At 30.5% G+C, this 10,084-nt stretch overlaps 1 pseudogene; it reads right to left on the bottom strand.

Annotated features, from left to right (window-relative positions):
- Positions 1-6,121: 6,121 nt before the first annotated feature.
- Positions 6,122-8,263, bottom strand: LOC106339389 (annotated as a pseudogene).
- Between the last annotated feature and the right edge of the window lie 1,821 nt (positions 8,264-10,084).

Raw genomic sequence — 10,084 nt, 5'->3', positions numbered from 1 at the left:
AAAGATCTTGTGAGCCAAATGATCTCTACCTTTGTGTTTTCTTTCTCATTCTAGTTCATCAATTTGACGTGTGAACTAATAAGTATTGGCAAATAATTTTTGCCTCGCATGCTTCTTCTCATTGATATTGATCAGCCGTACTGACTTTATCTAGCAAGTAGCAACATGACATGTCAATAAGCAAGTTGGGTTTATATGTGGTGAATCATTCAATAAACAAGTTGTCATGTCTTATATATATACTTATGAAAGAAATAAGATATTTTGGTTTGGAAAAGTTCCATTATAAAGCTTAACTAGATTTTGACTCGCGCTTCGAAAACGCGGATTTTAGATTATAGACAAAGTTTAATATGAATTAAAATTTTGGGATTGTCGTACATTATTATGTTACAAAATCGTATTATACCGAGAAGAAAATCTGTTTAAAATTATATGAATTAGCTTATTTGAGATTTTGTATATATTTTTTAATATAACTCTCTCTAACTTAAGCCTAGGCATTTACTCGAATAAAAAAACAATTGATCGGATCCGGGTCCAGGGAAATGTATATATTGGGTATTTTTTGGACCAATTTACTTGGTTTAGTTTGGATCCTACCCAGGACTCGGTCGGGAACCCAAAGTACACGAAGTGTTTTGAGTATATTATGTATATTTGAGTATTTCAGATATGTTTTTGGTATTTAGATATTCTTTTTTTTTTTGAGTTTTCAGTTATACTTTCAGGTTTCAGATAAAATTCCAAATTTTTTAAAAATATATTTTGGATATTGAGATAAAAGTTTGGGTATTTTTTAGTTTCTCTGGTTATATCTCGGAAGCATTTTAGATCTTTTTCGGGCATTTTAATATATTTTGAGTATTTGTTAGGTTTTCTAATACTTTTTCACGTTTCAGATCACTCTGTAAGTTTTCAGATATTTCTAATCTTTTTCAAACTTTAAATATCTGAACCAACCTAGACCTGCTACATACCCAAATATTACATGTATTTAATATGTATTTGAATTATGATTCCAAACCAATCTTGACATGAAAAAAAATTCAAATATCTATTTGGGTCCAAATGTTTAGGACCCAAAAAACCAGATAGAAAGGAATCGACCCAGATACTTAAACCTACTCTCTCATTATATTTTATGTGTATTTTATAAGAGTTACATTTGTTAAATTGAATGGCTTAAGATTTACTTGGTAGATTTTTTAACTAATTCAAAAGAACATATTTGTAGAGTTTTTAATAGTTTTAAAACTTTCTTATTAATTTTTGTAATTATAATGCTTTTTTATAAAAAAATAAGTTAACGTAATATATATATAAAATTTTGTTTTAACATATGATTTGTGAAAGTTATTTTATTAAATTTAATGTTGTAAATATTTGAAACTATATAATGTAAGATGCCATGGTACAATATGTTTAATGATATTATTAGTTGATGTATGAAATATGGAATATTACTTTAGGTTAAATATGATTGTGATCTTAGTGACTTTAATTTCCACGCACAACAAATGATTGTGATCCCACGATATTAGGGGATTTTATTAATTTTTCATGGTAACACAAAAAGATAAATGCGTTGTTAGAGTTATTAATTGTATATAATTAGAGTTATTAATTGTATGACCAAAAAAAATTTAAGTCTAATGAAAGGGTCCAACAACTTTTAATAAGTAGAATTTTTAAGACTCCTTCTCTTTTAATAGTATAGATTCTCTCGATCACATCTCTATGATATTATTTGAGAAGTCAATTTCCTACGTGTGGCGCTCACGTTAACTTTCACAGTGGTTTATTACACTGATACCCTTAATGAACTAATAATATTATTTCTTATTGTCATTAATAACAATTATTTATGTTTTATTTTTCTTAACTTTTTAATGTAATTTCCTTTTTTACTAAAGCATAAAAATAATAAAAAAGAAATATTTGTAAAATATAAACATAGATTTTTAATATAAAAACGAATTTAGTTTTATTATTCTTTATGTTTCCTACAACAAAAAAATAAAAAATATCTATAAATTTTGAATATATATACTTATAAATATATATGAACATAACTTCACGAAAAAAAATTAAAAAGAGAATAATTCAGATATTCTAATAAATATCTTCTGATCTAATAATTTTTTTTTGATTAAAATTTCTATTGATCTAAATATTAATAAAGAAAAAAATTCTAAACAACATAAATGATTATTTAATATCTCATTCTTTTTCAAAAATGATTATATCTTATGATTATTTTAAAACCAAATAAATATTTAAAATTGTGAGGCTGCAACAAAATAAATAAGATTTCTTATTTATCAATATATTTTTGATTGAATGATTAGAATTTTTATAGAAAAATTTATCAACACTTCAATTTTTTCTAATTTTATCAAAAACAGCATATATAAAATTATACATAATCTTACAAAATATATCTTTCATCCTAAGATAAAAGCAAACAAAATTTAACTTAACAATATGTTATTATTTTAATTTAATAACAAAAAAATTGTAATCAGAAAATTGGTACAATCCAGTATACTAAAAAATAAATAACCAATCATTCTTAATATGAAAAATTAAATAAAAAAATATTATGATTTAGCGTGTATAAGTGTTAAAAACCGTGTATAAATTTTCAAAATATTACAAGTTATGTTTATTAATACAACTCTGATTTAATAGTTATGTTTTCTAATTTTTCTAAAACATATACCCATTTATACAAAATTTACAAATATAAGAGAATGAACTGAACTACATGAAATTAAGAAAATAATAATCCAATATTAAAATCACTGTTTAATTTAAATAATAGATGTAATTTAACATATCAAAAATAAATATTTGAAATAATAAAAAATAGTATATGTGAAATCACATATTCTATTAATATGGGAAGATAATAATACATAATATATTTTTATTATACATGAAAATTAAAAAAATAACTTAAAAATTATAAACAATTAAACTTTTATAAATTATTTTAATTAAATTATTACGTAAATATTTATATCCATGCATGAGCACGGAAAAATCACCTAGTACACTATTTATTTGTTACATCTAAATACTACTAGTTCTTATCGTGGCTGGCTATAAATGATCAAATGCTGGAATTCTGAGCAAAAGGTTACCAAGAGGATTTTATGCCATAGGCCAAATGAAACAATATTTTTAATTTTCATAGATTGTACTAAAGGAGAAAAATAGGTAATTATTAAGTCGGTGGTTACGGCACTGCCAAACCATGTTATGTCTGTTTATCGGTTACCGAAGGCTATAGTAAAAAAGTTAACGAGTGCAGTAGCTCAGTTTTGGTGGAGTCCAGGAGGAAGTACAAAAGGCATGCATTGGAAATCATGAGATAAATTATGTGTGCCTAAAGATAATGGTGGATTAGGCTTTAAGGATCTTATTGATTTTAACACATCAATGCTTGGTAAGCAATTGTGGAGGCTGATTGAGAAGCCAAATACTCTTTTTTCAAGAGTCTTCAAAGGACGGTACTACAGGAATGCTTCACCCCTGGAACCGATCCACTCATACTCCCCGTCATATGGCTGGAGGAGTATTATTTCTACTAGATCTTTGGTTTGTAAATGACTAATTAAAAGGATGGGAACAAGTTCATCTATATCAGTATGGATTGATCCTTGGATCCCAGCTACTCGCCCGAGACCAGCAAACAAAAACCTTCAAAACAGTTACCCGGATCTCACAGTGAATTCCCTCATTAATCAAGAATCCCCTCATTAATCAGGAATCCCGAACATGAAATTTACAGGCAATCAGGGCTTTGGTGGATCCTCATGATGTAAAAATTATTGAAAGTATTCCATTAAGTCAAAATCAGATGGAGGATAGAAACGTATGGCATTTTACCAACAATGGGAAATATTCGGTCCAATCAGGTTATCAAGTGGAAATGGTCTATCCTGATAAAGAAAAACCACCAAGCTTTCTGCTGGAAAGTGCGGTGCCCCCCCCCGCGAAAATAAAACACTTCTTATGGCAACTCCTTTCAGGATGTATAACGGTAATGAAAAATTTAAAATCAAGAGGGATACAAGGGTATATATGTTGTGCCCGATGCGGAGATCCGGAGGAATCAATAAACCATGTGTTTTTTGAATGTCCTCCAGCACGTCAAGTATGGACATTATCTAAGATACCATCGCATCCCAATATTTTTCCTATCAGTTCTTTTTTTGTTAATATGAATCATCTTTTTTGGAGAGTTAATCCAAAGATGGATGACAACCAATTTTCATGGATATTATGGTATATATGGAAAGGCAAGTTTTTAGCAATCTGGATATTGGTCCGAGGGAAACACTTAAACTAGCAGAATTGGAGTCATCACTCTAGGCGGAGGCACATGTAGTAAATGATCCAACGAGGGGGCATCAGGTACATATCACTTCCACATTAGCGACGTCAGGACGATGGTGCTTCATAGATGGATCATGGAAAGATAATGATTTATTTTCAGGGCAAGGCTGGTATAGGACTTTACGGGGTTTCGATGGTTTATTAGGGCAAGGAATGTAAGGGTATGTCTCTCATTCCTTCATTCGGAGGTGAAGGCTTTAATTTGGGCAATGGAATGTATGAAGAATTTAAGACAGTTTCAGGTGGCGTTTGCAACGGATTGTTCTCAATTGGTGAAGATGATTGCGGAACCAGAAGAATGACCAGCATTTGAAAGTTATCTGGAAGACATTAAGCTTTTAAAAAGAAGTTTCCTCAACTCAGATATCGTTCATGTACTACGGACGGAGAACTTACGGGCGGATAGCTTAGCACGCAATGCTAGGAAACAACTGTCTTTCGTCGTTCACATGGATGCGGAGTTACCAAATTGGTTTACAAAGTCAATATGAGTCTGTAAATGTTTTTGCTGTAAAAAAAAAGGTTTTACAATAAAACAATTCAACAATGTTTTCTATGAAATAAATTATATAGAAAACTTTACTCAAATAACTATTTTTATTTTTAGGTTTAAAATGTAATGTACCACACCATTAAAATAAATACTATTTACTATTGATTTCAAATTACAAAGCATATGGATATTAATAGTGGTCTAGATTCAAGAAAATATACTTTATTGCAACACTTTATAAAGTATAAACAATAACATATTCCAAAAAAAGAAATAATAAAATTCAAAGGTTTGAATGTATATAGTTGTAATTAACTATTTTTAAAAATTAAGCTGTGATTATAGATAAGGAATCTTAAAATATGAACAATAATTTAGGTTTTAAGTTAAAAGTACTTAATAAAATGTGTTTCACCAATTGACTATAATAGTACATGTACATAATAATATTTATGTAAATATGCCCTAAAAACATAAAAGTGTTGCCCTAAGCGAATGCTTCAAAAACTCTTAACTAAGCACGGCACTGGTTTGAACGTATACTACTATACTTTGTTAAAGCTCGTAGGAATTTCACATCAGCTACTTACAACTGATTACTCAACTGACTGGAACCACATCGTCTCATTACACAACTCAAATCTTGCTCGTGTTCGTGAACAAACGCGAATAAAACACGAAGAAAACAAGAATATTTAGAGAGAAAACATGATCGAGGCAAATACCCATTTAGAAATTAGTATATTGATTATTTGAATAAATAATTTACAATTTTTTAGACATACATTTATACAACCTCAAAACCTGATATTCATTTTCTTTTCAGAAAAACTTCCTTGTCTACTAGATGCATTTTCCTAATCTTAGAAGGTATACTATACCTTGGACCAACGATGGCCACATTCAATCCGATCGAAAATTGTGGTATTCTAGTGGTGCAATGAAATTTAAGCCATTTCCAGAATAAACAGGTCGGTTTCATCTAATTCTTTTCTCGTATGTTCTCCAAACAACTTTTATATCAAGGAACGCTTGTCCACATGAAGAACCTCATCCACTATATTCATGTATCAGTACTAAAGCAGAATAACATAGGATTAAACTGAGTTGGGGTACTTGAGTTTTTTTTTTATATATAATGAAGTTCTTCTAAAGTTCTAAGGACGACCATGGGAAAATTTACTAAAATAGGATCAACCACGAGTGTGATAGTTTACCAGATATCTCAAAACTCACAGACAATTTAGAATACCATTGTTTTATTTATTCAACAAGGTGTACCTATTAAATATACACAAAAATAAGATACAATGGAATGTGAATGAGTGTATTCTAAATCAACGGCAAAGCTGAACGCATAAGCTATTAATCCGTGAATCGGAGGGATTTGCCAAAATGTATGATCCTGACTTCCCATTCCGCAAACAAGTCATGCTCAACTGGTTGCCTAACTGAGTCGTCTGCAAAAAGAAAGAATCTCAGAGATATGTTGATTAGAGACCCTGAATGAAACTCGATAATGAAAATGGCTATAAAGATTGTTACCGTGCAAGAGGCTGGTTCTCGGTTACAGCTCCATCTAGAAGTTGGAACACATGATAGATAATGACACCATGAACAATGTTTGTTTCCATCCACATTGTTAAAAAGTGAGATCAAACCAGCAATGAACCTGAAAAGGAAACAAACCGGTTTTGTGTTATTTTTTCTATATGGTCTTTACTATAGGATAAACAAACTGAATGGTTTATAGTTAATATAATTTAACAACTTACCAACCAAGCAAGAGGAGAAGAGAGACGGTCCATAATATGGCCTGACAGATATTGTACTTGTGAGGTTTAGCTGCAGGAGCACTTCTTTGGTTGATCCATCCGTAATGAGGACGGATTAAGAGCACGAATCCAAGTAGAAAACCGGTAGCAAAACCACCAATATGAGCAAAGTTATCAACTCCAGGGAGTACACCAAGCCCCAAGTTAACCGCCACAATCAATACAAGAGTTATAATCGTCACAACCTATACAAAGCATTAGCAAACAACATGAACTTCCAAACTTTATAACATCAGTGAACTAATATGTGATAAAAATTTCCAGGTATCGGAATTATGTTGATCGTGTTAGCAACATAACACATAATAATTCAGAGATAATTATTCAGAGATGTTAAATGTGACACATTTCATTAGTTTTAATACATTATTTTGGTCATGTGACCACATGGTGGTGTATTTGTTCGTGTAGTTGGCAATTAATTTTCCTATATAAAAAGAGTCATGTTTTTGAAGGTGTTTGGGTTACCTTGTTAGAATAGATTGTCCAGTTGATAAAGATCTCAGAGAGCATTCCTCCAAGTAAACCAAAGACAGCACCAGAAGCTCCCACAGAGATGTTTGAGCGAAGGAAAAGAGCTGACAATATACTTCCTCCAAACCCAGATATCAAATAAAGCAATCCAATCCTTACTGAGAAAACAAAATGGAAACTATAGGTTATACAAATGTTCCATAAAAGATGTGTGTGTAACAAATCTCTATCAAGAGAGGCACAAGAGAGAGTACTTACTAAACCCGAATTCACGTTCCATACGCATACCGATGAACAAAAGAGTCAACATGTTCACCAACAAATGAACAACTCCTCCATGTAACCAGTTGCAAGAAAGTAGACGCCACCCTTCATCTCTTTCAACCACTTTCTTTACATCTAATCCACCCATTGTTCTTAACCTGTTTCCAAGTAACAAAAAGTAAACCAAAATCAATCTCAAATTAAGAGAAAGAAACACACTTTCTCTATACCCTACTCCTAAATGATTCTACAAGTCACACTAACTACTTCTTTCAAGCTATACTAGAGCACAGGTCTCTGCTTACGTGAGAGAGGAAGGACCCAGGAGAGGATTCTCTCTTGTGCTCTGAAACGAGAACCGACCCAGGAAACCAGCGAAACAATCTCCAGACTTCTTCGGACAGTTGTTGACATACATGGTGATCACGAACACGACAACGTTAGCGATCACGAAACAGGGGATGAGCCAAGAGAACCAACTTCGAAACTCCTTAACTCCTCTACCTCGTTCTTCATAAGAACCTCCTCTACTTCGATTTTGAGATCGATGTTGCTCAGATAGAGCAGACGATTCTACATCCATTGTTGTTCTCGCTCTGTCGTGTTCTTCCCCAAATCGGAGCTGTCTCTGACTCCTTCTCACCCATTGAAGCAATTAAAGATTCGAACTTTCGAGCTAAATTCGAGAGATTTGAGATTGGGTTTTCGCTTTTGGTCTCTGTCTCTATGGGGTTTATATTCGTTTGGATATTGGAGTTAAAAGGAAGTTCTATCTTCGTAGATTGTCTGAAAACAAAAAAAGGAAAGAGTTGGTCAACTGTCTTGACCAAATATACATCACACACAATCCTACCCCTAAACCAATTTTCCATGTGACATCATCCGGTTTGTTCGTGTATGTTTCCGGTTTAGGAATAATTAGTTTAGATTCTGAGTTTATATTCTTATGTTTGGCATAATAGTTTGTGTATTTTTATAATTTTATCAATACTATTATATTTCTCTTATATTCTGTATTTGTTTTTGACCGTTGGTGTGTCATGTGCGAGTGGGATTTGCCAAAATTCCATAAATATTTAATGATCTTTTGATGGAAGACTCATAATCAACGGTCAAACTCAAACAGTGAAGAGTAAGAAGACCGGTTCGAGCATATTCTAATAACATAGTCCCTCCGTTTCATTAAAATAGACTTTTTAGAAAAAAAATTTGTTTCACGTAGATATATTTTTTGTATTTTCTATGAAAAATTTCTAAACGTTAAAAAAATTAATTGACTTTATTAAATTGCTATTGATTAAAAGTTATTAAAAATTGAAAATTACAGAAAACGATACATTTATTATGGTAGTTTAATGTGTATTTTTAAAATGTGTGAAAATATTAAAATAATCTATCTTTGTGAAACGGAATGAGTATTAGTTTTTGAATTAATTGGCTATCATACCCCTAGATGTGACCATAATTATAGTATTACCTCTCATAAGTAAAAAATAATTCTGTTTCCAATTTTATCCCTATAACCTATAATCTAACTTTTACATAATGTCTGTAAAATGTCAGTCAAGTAAAAGAAAAAACTAGCAAAACATGTTTTTATCCAGCGAATTAAACCAATCGATGGATCCTTTCTGTTTTTCCTGAAAAACGTGATATTTGATAAGTAAGCCAATTCAATGATTCGAACTTGATAGCAACTATTTTTTTTTTCTAAATAATATTTATATTATCAACTAACTAAAAAATATAATATTTAAATCTTCACTATTAAAAATGTTTGAGGCATAATAGTAAAGTTTAACGTGTTACAATAATAGATAGCTGATAACTAGTTACCACGTATAAATATGATCTATGTTCCAATGAAAAGAAACATGAAAATTATGCTAATACCTATGTTAACAACTATTATATTTTTTAAATGATACATCAACTATTAACAACCTACAATAACGATTATTGCATGTTAACTTTGTTGTTTTACTCGTTAATTTAAATTTTAGTATCTAACTTATTTATTACAGGATAAATAAGATATTAGATTAATAATTAATACTAAATTATAAATATTGTTATTATGTTATTGATTTGTTTAACGCACCACATATAACACTTAACTTGCTAATCAAATAAGTATCTTAACATCTCTATAGTATATAGTGTTAACATTTTTTACCTTTATCATATTTCTATAAATGTATAGTAATACATGTGTTCTAATTATGATTTACTAGAAATACAGACATAAGAGAATTACTAACCTTCAAAATCAATGGAATAACTATCATGAAATGTTTTATCTAGATTTGGTGTCAGATCATTTTTAAAATTTGCCGTAGCTTCAGAAAATTGGAGGTAATGTATCAGACAAAAAGAGGGAAAAAAATATTTGTCGTAACTATCATTTTTGAATTTTGTCGTACCAATAAAGATATTCAAAGAGAGGGAGAAAAAGAAACTAAGAAAAATAAACAAATAGAATCAAAAGAGAAACAAGGAATGGGGGTAAGAGAAAAGAAACGAAAAATAATGAAAAAAAAGAACGAAAGAGATGAAGAAAAAAAAAATGTATCAGACAAAAAGAAAATGACTGGAGGTAAGAAGAGTGTGT

The sequence above is a fragment of the Brassica oleracea genome, chromosome C4 (assembly GCF_000695525.1).
Source record: "Brassica oleracea var. oleracea cultivar TO1000 chromosome C4, BOL, whole genome shotgun sequence".
Classification (NCBI taxonomy): Eukaryota; Viridiplantae; Streptophyta; class Magnoliopsida; order Brassicales; family Brassicaceae; genus Brassica; species Brassica oleracea.
The sequence above is the reverse complement of the archived record's forward strand: the minus strand, read 5'-3'. Positions and strand labels throughout refer to the sequence as shown.